This window comes from Mauremys mutica, chromosome 9 (genome assembly GCF_020497125.1).
Source record: "Mauremys mutica isolate MM-2020 ecotype Southern chromosome 9, ASM2049712v1, whole genome shotgun sequence".
In the NCBI taxonomy this organism is placed as follows: domain Eukaryota; kingdom Metazoa; phylum Chordata; order Testudines; family Geoemydidae; genus Mauremys; species Mauremys mutica.
Genome location: NC_059080.1, coordinates 65,359,700 through 65,376,514, shown reverse-complemented (window position 1 = coordinate 65,376,514; position 16,815 = coordinate 65,359,700). Strand labels below are relative to the sequence as shown.

Genomic DNA, 16,815 nt, shown 5'->3' with positions numbered 1-16,815 from the left:
TGCGTTTCTCACCACCTAATTACAGAATATCTTGTCAGAATTGTGATTTTGATCTTCTGAAATCTTAGGAAGATGCAATGCAAAACTCCTGCAGCCTTTTTTTCATCCCAGTGAGGCCCTTTAATATGGGTAAAGAGCAAACAGGGCTGGAGACGATGCAATGAGGAGAGGACTTGAGAAAATATATATGGTAGTTCGGAAGTGTCCTACTATAAAACCTTTTTGAAGGCAAGGAAAAATGTGAGCTAATGTGATCATGATATACAATAAAAAGAAAATACATAGCCTTTGTGACAGGTTGGGTCACAGAGACCCCTCTTGGGACTGACACCTGATGTGCTGAGACTACCTCTGAGCCCGTTTTCCCTGGCAGCTTGGGACTTCAGTACCCTGTCTTGTTGAGCCAGACATGCTAGCCTGCTACAAACACAGACCCAGGTCTGAACCACGTCCCCCAAATGCTGCAGGCTTAACTGAAAACCGCTTAAGAAATACTCCTGTCTCCAGCACCCAGATACCCAGTTCCCAATGGGGTCCAAACCCCAACTAAATCCATTTTACTCTGTATAAAGCTTATACAGGGAAAACTCAAATTGTTTGCCCTCTTTAACACTGATAGAGAGAGATGCACAGCTGTTCGCTCCCCCAGGTATTAATTACTTGCTCTGGGTTAATAAGCAAAAAGTGATTTTATTAAATATAAAAAGTAGGATTTAAGTGGTTCCAAGTAATAACAGACAGAACAAAGTAAATTACCAAGCAAAATAAAACAAAAACATGCAAGTCTAAGCCTAATAGAGTAGGAAACTAAATGCAAGTAAAGCTCACCCTCAGAGATGTTCCAATAAGCTTCTTTCACAGACTAGATTTCTTCCTAGTCTGGGTCCAGCAATCACACTCACCCCCATAGAAACTGGAACAAAGCACAGTAACTTTCAGGCATCTCTTTGGGGTGGAGAGGCTATCTTCTGAGCTAGCTGACAACAAAATGGAGGCGTTTCCAGGGCCTTTTATATTCTTTCTCTTGTGAGCAGAAAGCCCCAAGATGGAGTCTGTAGCCACCTGGGCAAGTCACATGTCTATGAACGATTCAGCTTTTTGCAGGCTGATGCCATTTTTTATATGTTAGTTTGAATTTTCCCAGGAAAGCTCATATGTGGATTGGCGTCTCCCAAAGTCCATTGCGAGTTAAGTACTCCCAATTACTTGAATAACCCCTTCATACTATGTTGACCAAATCTGCCTTATGTGCTTCATACAGCAAACACTTTAAATACAATCATAGAGCCAACGCTCATAACTTCAGATATAAAAATGATACATGTATACAAATAGGATGAAGTACCAGAGGGGTAGCCATGTTAGTCTGGATCTGTAAAAGCAACAAAGAGTCCTGTGGCACCTTATAGACTAACAGACCTATTGGAGCATGAGTTTTCGTGAGTGAATGCTCACTCCGTTGGATGCATGTAGTGGAAATTTCCAGAGGCAGGTATATATATGCAAGCAAGAATCAGGGAGGATGAGGCCCTCTTCTAGTAGTTGAATATACTCAGTAGATCATAACCTTTGCAAAGATATGTTACATAGTATATCTAGCATAAAACGTATTCCAGTTATGTCATATTTACACTCAGAAGCATATTTCTATAAAGCATTATGGGGTGCAACATCACAGCCTTATCTCAGGAATATGTTGTTTCAGGGGTATGGGAATCTCCTATTACCCTTTATTCTCTTGCTTCTACCAAATTCTGTGTGCTCACTGGTTGAGCCAAATGTGGCACATCAGATGAGTGGTGTATACTTCCCAAGGAAAAACAAATTTGTGTAATGAGCGGTGGGTAGGTGGGTGTTCGTCCCACCACACATCTTGCCTTTTTGTTTTTTTCAGAGAAAATGACTGGCAAGAAACAGGAGGAGAATGAAATTCCACATGCCTTCAGAATTGGTTTTGGATAGTTCATTCTCATGTCCATTGCTGGATTTATTTTTTGTTGTATATGTTTCATTGGTTGGCTTTAGCAATATATGCCATATTTAGTGGTTTTTCTGTGTGGTATTTGTAACCCCTCTAATACTTGTAATGTACGTTTGGCCCGTCCTTTGGAAGAAAGCTTGAAGGATATTTCCTCTTGCATGCTGTGGAGCTACCCTTTTCCCATCCTTGTTGGGGTGGGGGTGGGGAGACAAGGTTTTGTTTCTGTATAGATGCTGTTGATATTTTTATACATTTATACAAGTGGTAAGACGATCCAAAGGTATGTTAGATGTGTAAAGGATAGAAACCCACATGTTTCAGAACATATTCCTAAACACTGAATGCCTGGAGTTAGAAAGAAGCTTCCGTGCCATGAGCAGAATTATTATCGGGGTTTGAAGCATTCCTCTGAAATGACAGAGGGTGTGGGTCTGATCTAGTATTGCAGTTCCTGTAGAATGCCAAGGCTTTCTCTTCTGTGTTCCTGCTTGTGGCAATGCATAGAGGTAAAAGATCAGATGAGGAACACAGAAGTCACTTTTGATCACAATCTGTTGGGTGTTAAACATAGTATAAAAATCTGTGCAGGCAAGTCTGTGCACTGTTGTTTATCCTCTAACCAGGTGGCAAGAGCAAAACATGCCTTCACAGCCATGAGGTTCTATTGCTGTAATCCCCTCTCTCTGTGGCAGCTCTACTGCTTGCAGGTTGCTCAGAAAGCAGTGAGATGTTTGAGGAATCATAATCCTATTTTGTCCATCCTAGCTTCTCTGTGTGGGTGGCCTGCACAGGGTAGACTGATATTTTTAAGTTTGTGCTGCTTTGTCCTGACTAGTATCTGCCTACTGATAGGTTACAATGGGGGGAGAGCCTTACATCTTGCATTGGCAACTAAACTTGCTTTGTGATGGAATGACCTAGTCTATCTTTTGGTCAATCCAATATCTATCTCCACATCCATCTCTCTGTACTTTAAAACATCTCTTAATTTAATCATGGTATTTCCTGCACCCATTCTTGTGCCTCTGCTTATTATCCTTTCCCTGTTCCTTTACCACCACCATTGATATGTGTTTAAAAACCCATATCAAAAAGTCAGATATTTGGCACCAGTCCTGTAATGTGATTTTATGCACATGAATATTGAATGCAATGAGATTATGCATGTGTATACAATTTACCCATTTGTAAGGTTTTTTTTCAAGATCAGAGTCTTAATTTATACAGCACCAAATGCTTTGGTGGACTGGTTCTGTAAAAATGATTATTCTTTTAATTTATACTGCATATATGTTGAAGGAAAAGAAGTGTGTTATTGATGTCAATGTAGCACTCATGATAGTGTTTAGTTAACTGATGCAAGGAGAACCAGAAAAAAAAGCTGCTGTAAGCGTAGAGAAGTGGTGTCTATTTTGTATTTTTTTCCATCTTATAAATATTTCTGAGCACAGGACCTTTAACACTTGCTTAAGTACTGTAATGGAATAGACATATTTGGACATCATGAAGACTATGCAAAAGTTATACAAAGTCACTGTACAGAGTTTATGGTAGACTTCAATGTCTCCCAAGGTCAGTCTTTTATGGAGGCTTCCCATACAGTTGCCTTAGATAATTTGGAGAAGAAAGGGAATTAGTGACTTAAAGTATAATTAAAATTCTTTAACTCACAAAATAAGGAAATTCACATGTAAACAGCAACATTGCTTCTCTAAAATGCAGCAGTTGGCTCAATTAAAGCTGAACCCTGCGATGATGATAGTCCATTGCTGTCTTACAAATTTAATTCAGGCCATTACCTTCATACTGATGCTGTGGCATATGGGTAGCTTTTTATTATTTTAATATAACTGACTTCTACTATTTAGGTCTTTATGGTCTAAATTTTTTTTATTGCCAGTAATTAGTTTTTTAAAAAAAAGATATTTATCTTTCTTTTTAATCACTTTAATAGCTGGAAAAAATCTGCTTCATAAGATTTATAGTTCTATTTCCAGTGTGTTCTCTAAATCACATTTTAATTGAATTTTATGTTTATGTGGCTGATTCCTAGAATGCTTTTAAACTCTCATTCTCACAGGTTCCTTACCACTGTTACGCATATTCTAATCAGTTGCCTTTTTAAAATAGTTTTTGCCTCTTTTTTATGTTCTGCTTATTTTTTTAAAATCCAATAAATAGAATAGTTCATACAGAATAAGGAAAATAAAAAGGTTATTGGATAACACACGTAAAAAATATCCATTGGTTAATTTCATATTTAGTTTCTCCTTTGTTACTATGTAAACACTTCAGTTATTTACCGGTTGTTATAGTGAATGTTGCATAAGTGGCAAAAGCAGAAAATAACTGAAGAAAAAATATACTTCATATGTGTTCAATAAATTAACACAAGAGCTGTAGTCATTTATTTTATTAATTCTTTTATAAACAGATCACAATCAATTGTATAGCCTAACATAAGTAATATAATGCCAGGGGAAAAAAAACACAGGAAATAAAAATAACACAAAAGATCAGAAAAGACTAAAGAATAGTACTTGGATATATTTTCTTCCAGAACATTTTCTTAATTTCTTGCATTAAATTAAGAAGCTTATACTTTTTATTCAGAGTAACTCCCATATGACCTCCTATTTTCCATCACCTAGGAATGAATTCCTTGTAAAATATTTTAGATCTCCCATGCATGTATAAACCAGTCCCTTAGTGTTTGTGGTAATAGGAGGCACAGATATATGCTTAGTATGTGTGACACATGGCTAGCAACGCTTTCTCCTGGATTGGATCTGGACAGAAGTCATAAATCGAGCATTTCTGTACAATGCAGCTGAATGGGGCCAGACTATCTTATTTTATTTACTGAAACTATGAAAGCTCCTCCTGCTGGCATCATTGCTGAAATGAACACACCCTCCCCACTGTTGACCCCTCTGCAGTGAAGAGCAGTTTTCTCTTATGTCCTATGTGAGACAGCCTTTTGGAAGGGCTTGGTTCTCTCCGTGGGATATTTTCCTGACTAAAAATTGCAGTTTGGACTACATGGACTTCATCATTCTAAAAAGCTGCCAGGCACTGAATTCTGAGATATTTGCAGATATTAGGACATTACTGTGAAGTCTCAGATAGCACTGAGTAAATGTTGACTTAGCAATCACAGTACTACTTTTAAAATCTAAGCTTATTGAGAAGAAGCTGTAATATCCCCATGTGATTAGACCAAAACCAGGCAATGAGGAGGTTCACAACGTCCTGTGTGATATTTTGTAACTTAAGTACTTTCTTTGATTGCTACATTTTAAATAATAATAATTAAAAAGTAATTCACAGAGAATGCTTTAGAGCAGATATGGAGAAAACTGAAAAACTTGCTCTGTGATCAGTTAACTTTATATTGCTAAAAGAGGGATCAAGCCTTTTAACTTGATATTTAATTTCTGGTAGATTGGTCCAGAATCCTTCAAAATTAAAATGATATTGCCCACATAATGGCTTGCCCTTTCTTTTCACCACAGTTGGACGTTTTTATTTCCAAATCCTTTTTTTTGTTTGTTTGTATGTTTTTTTGCAAGCTATAATGGTTTGAGAGCCAACACAAAAAGTAAATGCAAGAGTGAACACCTTAATAGAAGTATAAAAGATATTTTGGTCACTATTGTGGACAATAACTTGAGTGTAATTTTACAGCAGACTAAATCTTGATATAGAGCAGGGATCAGCAACCTTTGGCACGCGGCTTGCCAGGGTAAACACCCTGGTGGGTCGGGCCATTATGTTTACCTGCCGTGTCTGCAGCTCTGGCCGATCGTGGCTCCCACTGGCTGTGGTTCGCTGCTCCAGGCCAATGGGGGTGGCGGGAAGCAATGGCCAGCTCATCCCTCAGCCCACGCCAAAGGTTGCCGATCCCTGATATAGAAGATGTTTAAAAAACAACCTGGTAATTCCATTCCACGCTGTGGAATTCATAGTTCGTATCCAAACATGTAGGCAGATATAGGATAATCTGCCCTCTATATTAGGTGGTCTCCTGATTGGTTTAAACTTTGAAGCATAAGGTTTAATATCCCTTTCTAAATTGTTATTAGTTTAATTAACAAAACACTGGCTATTCTTGTATCCATGGGTAAATGTCCAATTCCTTTTTCAATGTTGCTAAATTCTTGCCTTAGTGACTTCTTGTGGCAGTGAGTTCCACAGTTTAATTGTGCATTATATGAAAAAGGTACTTGCTTTCCTCAACCAACTGAACTATTGATCAGTGTTCAGTGTCTGACACAAGTTATTTTTCTTCATCAGAATAGAGATTTGGCAAACAACTTCAGGTCTGTGATAAAAAGTGTAGTTTGCCCATTGGAGAGAGGTTCAGTTACGTTAATGTAAATCCTTCAGTTTGGAATGGAATTATTCTGGAATTACAATTGCATAACTATGATCAGAGTGCCAGCCACTGTCCTCTTTGAGAATGAAGGAAATTAAAAAGGTATTTAAATCTGATAGGACTGAAGAGAGACTTGCTTTCCAAGTGTTCGTTAGAGAATTTTGACCACATGAGTTTCATATAATATGTATAACTCCATAGGAGATCTCCTATCTCCCAGGGAGTCTTGTATTTCAATGAAATTAATTATTTCCTCCGAGGAAACCGAAGTGTCTTTTGAATGGTTCTGCAATCTGGGGTTTTATTGAGTTGCATGAGAGATCCGTATTCAGTTGTTTTCACAAATTTAAGGTGGTATGTTGTAATGAAAGAGTATCATTAATTAATATTGGTTGTGTATGCACCCAATGTAATCCTAGTAGAGATGAGCATGCATCTGTGCCTGTTTCAGTGGTGTCTGATACCAAGTGTAAATAAGACTGTGTCAGGTGTCTTCCACCTAAATAATGAACAAACAGGCAGAGAGCTGAACATGGTTCTCAGTGATCAGCAAATAAAGCATGATTCATGTTGGATAGAACTCTCACCATCTTACAAAGACAGTGACTAAGGCTAAAATGTGCAACAACCTGCTCGGAAAACTGGCCTGAACAATATGGGGCACCAATGCCTAAATGTTACGCACTTGAGTTTTGGCATTCTGTTATTCAGCAGTGGAGTATTGCACTCAAGTATGGGCTCACTCATGTCACATGATGATGTATAACTTAATTCCACCATGCATGGTATTTCAGTCACACTTAAATCTACTCCTTTACCAAGGTTACTAGTTCTCTACAATATTGTTCCACCCAGTGTTTGCAGAGAGGAAAGCATAGCAAATCTCATGACGAAATTGCATGATATGCCATATGCACCATTAATTAAATACTTGTTTAATCCATCACATGGTTGTCTGCCCTCACGTTGCCCATTGTGGCAAAGTTTACTGCGTGAGGGACTTATGGTAGAACATGTGTGACAAGCTTCATGGTCCTCAGAGAAAGTTAGAAATAATCATCTTGTCTAAGTCCCCGCTCATCATCAACCTGGGTTTGATTTACCGTGAAGGAAATGGAGCCCTCTGAACCAGTTTGGACATGGAATTTATACTGAGATGGAATTTCAGTGACATTTTAGAGACAGTCCGTTTGGTCAATATGTGCAGCCATAAACCATGGCACACATTGTTATGGACAGCAAAGTGACTTCACTTCCTGGAGGTCTTTGTGCCTTGAACATCTTTGATAAGAACGCTTGACCAAATTGCATACACCTAATAATAATAATTAATGTAATTAATAACTAAGTAGTTTAAAATAACCTCATCCTATGCCTGTTGATGAAGCTGAGTTTGTAATCACTTATATATTCTCTCCCCCACCCCCCTCCATACTAGTGCCATTGATGCAAACTTGAACTGAGCATATTTCTGTTTAGGGCAATGAATATCAGAAGGTTATTGAAGAATCTAAATGGTAGGCAGGCTCATATGGTGTCTTGAAGATCATTTACTACTCTCTCCAAGGTATTTCCTGTAATGATTTGCTAGATATACGCCTCTTAAGTAGTCTCAACAGGACTCCTAGAATAATTATGATGGAAATTATTATTTATATGCATCACAGTAGTGCCTAGGGACTGACTACTGATGATGCTGTGCCTTCATTTCTAGAACATTTTAAGCTCTTTTTTCAATTTTCTGCTGAATATTTATTACATTAAAGGAGGAAATATGACAAATATCTGTTCCTAAAACTAAAGAAATAGGAGTGTGATCTGAAGTGCTTGCAAGATAATGTTACATGGTTAAAAATTCAGCAAGAGATATTAAGTGACAGTTGCTCCAGAAAATGGAGATGCGGATAGTGCATAGTATAACTCTCCAAATGTATATGAGATTCCTCTCTGCAAAAGGCTGACTTATTTGTACCTTTGTCTGCACTGGGAGTTGTAGATCTACCTAGAAGGACAGTTAACGTAATAGTCTCATGCTATCTAAAATCCATGAAATTGTTGGCACTTGCAGCATGAAATCATTTAAGGTTGTGCAGTACTGAGGCTAGCAATATCTGAGATGTAAATGCTCCCCACATTGGTTGCTTCATTTAATACCTACCATAGTGACTACAACATTGCCGAATGGGAGAGGCCCTCTCTGATTTTTAACATGTAAAAAATATTGTAATTGTCCTCCCCTGCCCCCTTTTAAAGATGTATGGACTTTCTAATCTAGTTCTGCTTGAAAGGCCATCTTTACCATAAATCTGGCGTGGTCCTCTTGTTTCTAAACATGCTTTTTACTATATTACTCGCTCCTTGTTACTGTTGCAAGATAAGATAAATTTTGCCCTCATGAATGCATGGGATTTCCTGTGACTTAAGTGAGAGCCAAGGATTCCACCATGGGGAGAAACTTGGTTGTAAGCTTTAACTCCTCGAATGCTTTTTCTCATCTCAGATTCTCATGTTGCAAAATTTTCTGATTCCTAAATAGTCACATACAAAATCCTGCTTTATAGGCTAGAGAAATGCAAATACTTTATAATCAATTCACAGCCTTTTTCACTTAGAGCTAAACAGTCCTTTTTCCTTTTGCAATATTATTTTCTCATCAATCAGCATAATTGTTTTCTACTGGCAACTGGCTTCAGTGTCTTTGATCCCTTATGTGCGTGAGAGAGAGGCAGAGGTTGACTGAAGAATATGTTTGAGAGAACACGCTCTACTTATTGTTTGTACTTTGGTAGAGCGCTCAGATCCCACATAGGTAGTTCTTTCTCCTCTCTCTCCCCACATCTGAAATGTGAAGTTACCCAGGTCACCTGAAGGTGGTACTTAAAAATGTAGGATCTTAGCAGCTAGCCATTGTCAAACATCAGACCGGAGGATTTTTGAAGAACAAATTGATCTTGCTTTCTAGTGTGTGATTTCTCTCTCACTCATGTCGTCTGCTTCTATGCAAGTGTGTGCAAATGTAGTATCTGGGATCTTAAACTTGTGTTGGAGAGCAGGACTGAGCCATGACTGTCTTTATATCTGTCCTATGTGGTATGCAGCAGTTTGGATTAGAACTCTAATGATTAGCTAGGCACGGCTATTTTTGTAGATATCATCTTTATGTCAATCCATCCAGATTCATGGGGGAGGGGGAGAGGGGAAGGGTGGCCTCATCATCTCTTGCCTGTCATGTTTTGCCAGAACCACAATATGTCTTGCCAGTAAAGTTTGGTATTGTAACTATTAAAGGCATCCTTGTTAAATCTGTTAAGAGCAGTCTCTTAAGGGTTCTCTTAAATTTGTGTATCAGATGTATTTGCTCCTGGCCCACCAACTGAGATCTGATAGGCATCAGTCATATGCTGTGTTTTGATTTCAATTGTGAAAAGTAGTACAAGAGCTAAAAAAATCCAAAGGGCAGGATATTCTGGACATTCCAAGAAGATCACAAAATTCTAGGCCCTCAGAATTGTGAATCAGCAGTAGCTGACTCTGCCAGATTTATTTCTGATTCTGTAGGAAAGTGAGAGAAGTTCAAAGAAATGTCTTAACCAAATTTTAAAACCAATGTGGCTGATGCAGACAGTAAAGATCTGTGGGAATAGAGCTAGCTCTTGTGGAACTTGGTCAGCCTGAAGAACCTTCATGATGTGTATTAATTGACTCTGACATGCCCTTGGAGTGCCCCTCTTCACTCCTTCCTTCCCCATCCACCTCCGACATCCCAGACATAGGCCCATAACCCTCATGGTTTATAAAAACTAGGGAGGGGCTCAAACAGCATGAATTTATGATTTACGGCCCTCCAAATTCACGGCCATGAAAAACAGGTCATAGACCATGAAATCAGACCTCCCTAGTGAAATCTAGCTATTGGAGGGGAGAGGCAGGACTGGGGGCACCTCAGCCCAGGCTCCTACTGTGCATTGGGCTCCAGGTGCTAGTCTGCCAGGCTAGGGAGGAACAGGACTTCCTCTTTCCCTGCATGGTTGCTCTTGGCGGGAGATCAGACCCACCTCTGGGTATCTCCCCCAGCTACAGGAAGCTCTGTGATTGTGCTGCCTTCACAGCCCAGCTCTGAAGGCAGCACAGAAGTAAGGGTGGCAATCCTGCAACAACTTTGCAACCCCCTTTTGTGGCTGAACACTCACAGTTACAACACTGTGAAATTTCAGATGTAAACACCTGAAAATGTGAACTTGACCAATTAAAAAACCCTCTGGCCATGAAATTGACCAAAATGGACTGCGAATTTGGGTCCTATTTATGGGACATAATGATGTACTGTTAGAATTTTGCACTGAGAGCCAGAGCCTCAGTAGGTTTAAATTCATTTTCTTCCATTGATTTCAGCAGAGCTACATATAATAGCACCTGCTGAGGATCTGGTGCAAAGTTACCGCATAATAGAGCAGCTCCTGTCTGACTTCTCCCCCACCTTCATTGAATCATAGACTTTAAGGTCAGAAGGGACCATTATGATCATCTAGTCTGACCTCTTCCACAATGCAGGCCACAGAATCTCACCCATCCACTCCTGTATCAAGCCATTGAAATCCTCAAGTCATGGTTTAAAGACTTCAAAAGGTGCAGAGAACCTTTCAGCAAATGACCCGTGCCCCACACTGCAGAGGAAGGCAACCCCCGCTCCCCCGGGCTTCTGCCAGTCTGCCCTGGAGGAAAATTCCTTCCCAACCCCAAATATGGTGATCAGTTAAACCCTGAGCATGTGGGCAACACTCACCAGCCAGACACCCAGGAAAGAATTCTCTGTAGTAACTCAGATCCCACCCCATCTAACATCCCATCACGAGCCATTGGGCATATTTATTGCTAGTAGTCAAAGACGAATTAATTGCCAAAATGAGGCTATCCCATCATACCATCCCCTCCATAAATTTATCAAGCTTAGTCTTGAAACCAGATATGTCTTTTGCCCCAACTACTCCCCTTGGAAGGCTGTTCCAGAACTTCACTCCTCTGATGGTTAGAAACCTTTGTCTAATTTAAAGTCTAAACTTCCTGATAGCCAGTTTATATCCATTTGTTCTTGTGTCCACATTGGTACTGAGCTTAAATAATTCCTCTCCCTCCCTGGTATTTATTCCTCTGATTATAGAGAGCAATCATATCTCCCCTCAGCCTTCTTTTGGTTAGGCTAAACAAGCCAAGCTCTTTGAGTCTCCTTTCATATGACAGGTTTTCCATTCCTCGGATCATCCTAGTAGCCCTTCTCTGAACCTGTTCCAGTTTGAATTCATCCTTCTTAAATATGGGAGACCAGAACTGCACACAGTATTCCAGATGAGGTCTCACCAGTGCCTTGTATAACAGTAACACCTCCTTATCTCTACTGGAAATACTTCGCCTGATGCATCCCAGGACCGCATTAGCTTTTTTAAAATGGCCATATTACATTGGTGGCTCATGGTTGATCATAGGATGACTAATATTCCGAGGTCCTTCTCCTCTTCTGTTACTTCCAACTGATGCATCCCCAGATTATAATTATAGTTCTTGTTATTAATCCCTAAATGCATGATCTTGCACTTTTCACTATTAAATTTCATCCTATTACTATTACTCCAGTTTACAAGGTCATCCAGATCTTCCTGTATGATATCCCGGTCCTTCTCTGTATTAGCAATACCTCCCCAGCTTTGTGTCATCTGCAAACTTCATTAGCACATTCTCCCTTTTTGTGCCAAGGTTAATAATAAAAAAATTAAATAAGATTGGTCCCAAAACCGATCCCTGAGGAACTCCACTAGTAACCTCCTTCCAGTCTGACAGTTCACCTTTCAGTACGACCTGTTGTAGTTTCCCCTTTAACCAGTTCCTTATCCACCTTTCAATTTTCATATTGAGCCCCATCTTTTCCAATTTAGCTAATAATTCCCCATATGGAACCATATCAAATGCCTTATTGAAATCGAGGTAAATTAGATCCACTTCATTTCGTTTGTCTAATAAATATCTGTTACCTTCTCAAAGAAGGAGATCAGGCTGGCTTGGCACGATCTACCTTTTGTAAAACCATGTTTTATTTTGTCCCAATTACCATTGACCTCGATGTCCTTGACTACTTTTTTCTTCAATTTTTTTTCCAAGACCTTGCATACTACAGATGTCAAACTGACAGGCCTGTAGTTGCCCGGATCACTTTTTTTCCCCTTTCTTAAAAATAGGAACTATGTTAGCAATTCTTCAGTCATACGGTATAACCCCTGAGTTTACAGATTCATTAAAAATTCTTGCTAGTGGGCTTGCAATTTCATGTGCCAGTTCCTTTAATATTCTTGGATGACGATTATCTGGGCCCCCCCGATTTAGTCCCATTAAGCTGTTCGAGTCTGGCTTCTACCTCACATGTGGTAATATCTACCTCCATACCCCCATTCCTATTTGTCATCCTACCATTATCCTTAAGCTCCTCATTAAAGACTGAGGCAAAGTATTTGTTTAGATATTGGGCCATGCTTAGATTATCCTTAACCGCCACTCCATCCTCAGTGTTTAGCAGTCTCACTTCTTCTTTCTTTGTTTTCTTCTTATTTATACGGCTATAGAACCTTTTACTATTGGTTTTAATTCCCTTTGCAAGGTCCAACTCTACATGGCTTTTGGCCTTTCTCACTTTATCCCTACATGTTCTGATCTCAATAAGGTAGCTTTCCTTTCTGCTCCCTCCCTTCTTCCACTCCATGTAGGCTTTCTGCTTTTTCTTAATCACCTCTCTGAGATGCTTGTTCATCCAGCTTGGTCTACAAGTCCTGCCTATGAATTTTTTCCCCTTTCATGGGATGCAGGCTTCTGATAGTTTCTGCAACTTTGACTTGAAGTAATTCCAGGCTTCCTCCACCTTTAGATCCACAAGTTCTTCAGTCCAATCCTTTTCATATAAAGATACAAAAGCCCCTCCCACCACCTCTTCCACAAGGCCCCGCCCCTGCCCTGCCTCTTCCCACCCTTTCCCTGCCCCATTCCAACCCCTTCAATGCAATCCACTTCCTTAACTTCTCCTTAATTTCCTTAATTTTTTTAAGTTAGCCCTTTTGAAATAAAAAACCCTAGTCATAGATCTGTTTTTTGTTTATCCTTCCATTTAGTTTAAACTGAATTAGCTCATGATCGCTCAAACCAAGGTTGTCCCCTACAACCATTTCTTCTATGAGGTCCTCACTACTCACCAAAACCAAATCTAAAATGGCATCCCCTCTTGTTGGTTCAGCAACTACTTGGTGAAGGAATCCATCAGCCATCACATCCAGAAAAATCTGAGCCCTATTTGTTATTACTAGCACTTGTCCTCCAATCTCTATCTGTTAGTCTCCCATGATCACACAATTCCCATTAGTATTTACTTCATTAAAAACATAAAAAAGGTCTCTATCCATATCCAAATCAGATCCCGGCGGTCTATAGAGCACTATCTCAGGGGAGGCTCTAGTAGCTTTCTTCCCCAATGTGATTTTTGCCCAGACAGACTCACTCTTATCCATTCCATCCCTTCTTATTTCTTTACAGTCTACCTCATCATTGATATACAATGCTACTCCACCTCCTTTGCCTTTATTTCTGTCTTTCCCAAACAGCACATACCCTTCAATACCTGTACTCCAGCCATGACTACTATTCCACCATGTTTCTGTTATCCCTATAATATCTGGTTTCACTTCCTGCACCAATAACTCTAGTTCCTCCATTTTGTTACCTAGGCTCCTCGCATTGGTGTACAAATGTCTTAATTCTTGCTGTTTGGCTTCACTCACATTCTTTACCTGATTAGGCCCAGATGTCCTACTGCCAGTATCACCTATTAGAATTGTATCTACAGTACCCTTCCTCCTTATATCCATTCTCCTGCCCATGACAGTATCCTTTCTTGCTTCGTTTTCTTCCCTCTCAATGTTAAAATCCGGCGTGGAGATTACCTGGACATCTCCCAACCATCTCCCCCCCAGTTCCTAGTTTAAAGCTCTCTTAATCGGTTGTGCCAGCCTCCATCCTAGAAATCTGTTTCCCTCCCTACTCAGGTGAAGTCCATCCTGAGAGAACAGTCCTCTGTCCATGAATGCCTCCCAGTGGCCATACATCCCAATGCCCTCCTTATAGCACCACTGCCTGAGCCATCTGTTGATCGCCATAATGTTGTCACACGTTTGTTGCCCTTCTCTAGGAACAGGCAGAATCCCACTGAAGATCACCTGAGCCTCGGTTTTCTTAAGCGTCTTCCCCAGCCTCTCCTGATTTGTTCCAGCGAGAATCTAGCTGTATCATTCATTCCCACATGAAGGACAATCAGCGGATTCTTTCCTGCTCCCATTAGGATCCTCTTCAGCCTCAGGTCCACATCCCGTATCTTAGCACTCGGCAGACAGCACACCCTTCTGTTCCTTGGATCAGTTCTGGTTACAGTCCTGTCTCTTCTTGTCAGTAAGGAGTCCTAATCATGTAGACCTGCCTTTTCCTGGTGAGGGTGTGATTCTCTGGTCCCTCTGGCTGCAAGTCCTCTTGATTCCTATTCACCCTTGCAGTCCTCTGCAACCCATCCCGTATCCTCCTGGGGCTCATGTTTGGTGTCTTCTCCATTGACTCTTTCCCTCTCTTTATAGGGCTAGCTCCTCTTCTCTTCTTCCTTGCCCTCTCACCTTCAGTGACCACCTCTGTGTCCCTTCTTCATTTTCTAACTACGCAAACCTGTTCCTGAGCTCTATTGCTCCTTCACTAGCCCGTCTTTTCCTCTGCCTGGTTTGCTTAGTCACATGCTTCCACCATCCACTTTCCTCACCCAGCAGTCTCCCCTCAGAGTTCTTTGGTCCTGCTTCTGTCTGCAAGTCTGAGCTTTGGCCTCATCATGTCTTTGCTCCATCATCCACTCGAACCCCCTTCTAAACTCAACCAGAGTTTCCATCTGCATCTCCAGTCCTCGGATTTTTTCTTCCATCAGCTCTATCAGGCGGCACTTCATGCAGATGAAACTTTTTCAGGTACCCCCTCCAGGATCAGGTACATGCCGCAGCTTCCACATCCAGTCATCTTCATTGTGTCTTCCACTGCTTGGGTCATTACAACTGCTGCCTGTGTCCGTCATAGGCTTCCCACCTAAATCCTATAAATCTGGGAAACACAAACCAACCCAAAACACCACCACCCACAGCAAAACAAACCCCCAACAAGCACCAAGACACTGCTAGAACACTGCACACTCCCTTCAGTAGCCTGTGTGTTCTTCTGCCTGCCTTTCTTAGTCAAACTCCCCTGTTTACAGGTCTGTTTGCTGGCTCCTATGCCGCTGCAGCTGTCATGCTGCCCTTCTTTCTCTTAATGGCGGTCATCTCCCACATTCCCTCTGAAAGTTTGCAGGTACCTACACTGAGGAATGATGCTACCACATAGCTGCCTTTCTCTTCTGAATTACTTTACAGCCCATCCTACAATTTTAAAGTGAATTGGCTCCCTTTGCACTAGAGGAAACCCAAATACTGGACTATTCTCCTTCAACCTGATCATCTGTGGTGGTCATTCAGTGTTCACGTGGGGCTTAGAAGACCAGTCACTATACTTCAAGAGAGGAAAAAGGAGAAGTTACTTGGCCATTCATTTCTTGCATTCCTCTTCCCAAGGTCTTGAGATGCCATAGGATGGGTGGGAAGGAGCTTAGGTGACTGATTTTGCAGCAGTAGTGCCTACACTATTGCCAGGATGATTGAGAGTTGAATGCTCACTCTCCCTTAAGCCAAACCCTCTGTACACTTTTATCTGGTAAGTGCTCAAACTACGGAAGGGAGTCTAGGCACGTCTCTTAACCAGGCTGCCTGGTGTCTCCTGGCCTTTGTTTCCAGTCCTCTTCCTAGAATGCAGTCAGATCTCATTTGCTCTTACCATTGTCAGCTAACCAGCTTCTAAATGATAATATTAGAAATATGTATGCTGCAGTCTTGTGCACCTGCATGCAAATTGCTTTAAGAATATTTAGCAAGTCAAATGTGACCCTGATTTTTCAGACTGGTCGTCCATTTGTGCATGTAAAAAACAAAACTCACAATTTTGTGCTCAGAATGAATGGCTTGGGAAAAGAATTAAAAACACCCCCCACCCCCAAAATGGAGACCTTTCTATGTGAAAATCAGTCTAAATGTTTAAAGTTTTAAACATTCTTTTTCTTTTTAAATCATAATGGGAAAAAGTCTATTGACAAGAAAATACGACAGCATGAAAAGTAAAACTGAAGTCTTAAGTGTTAGTCTACTGAAGCGTATCTATATCCAGAGAGAAATTGAGAAGCTTTAAAATCTCATTGAATTATAGAGATGAGAATATCTTGTGTTTTTTTGATACCCATCTTCACTAAAAATCAGTAGTTCCAATTGAAATCCAAAATGGAAATACTCTGCAAAAGTTACTAGTATGGGAT

At 40.5% G+C, this 16,815-nt stretch overlaps 1 protein-coding gene across 8 annotated transcripts in view; it reads left to right on the top strand.

Moving 5' to 3' along the window:
• Nucleotides 1-16,815, top strand: part of SPSB4 (splA/ryanodine receptor domain and SOCS box containing 4) — a 209,914-nt gene that overhangs the window by 54,381 nt on the left and 138,718 nt on the right. The window contains exon 1 of one of the 8 annotated variants that reach the window (XM_045031486.1): nt 7,905-7,926. The exons of the other annotated variants lie outside the window; for them this stretch is intronic. The gene's annotated coding sequence lies outside the window, so the exon portion shown is untranslated. Of the gene's footprint in view, nt 1-7,904; nt 7,927-16,815 lie in introns of those variants that run through there. 8 annotated transcript variants of the gene reach the window in all.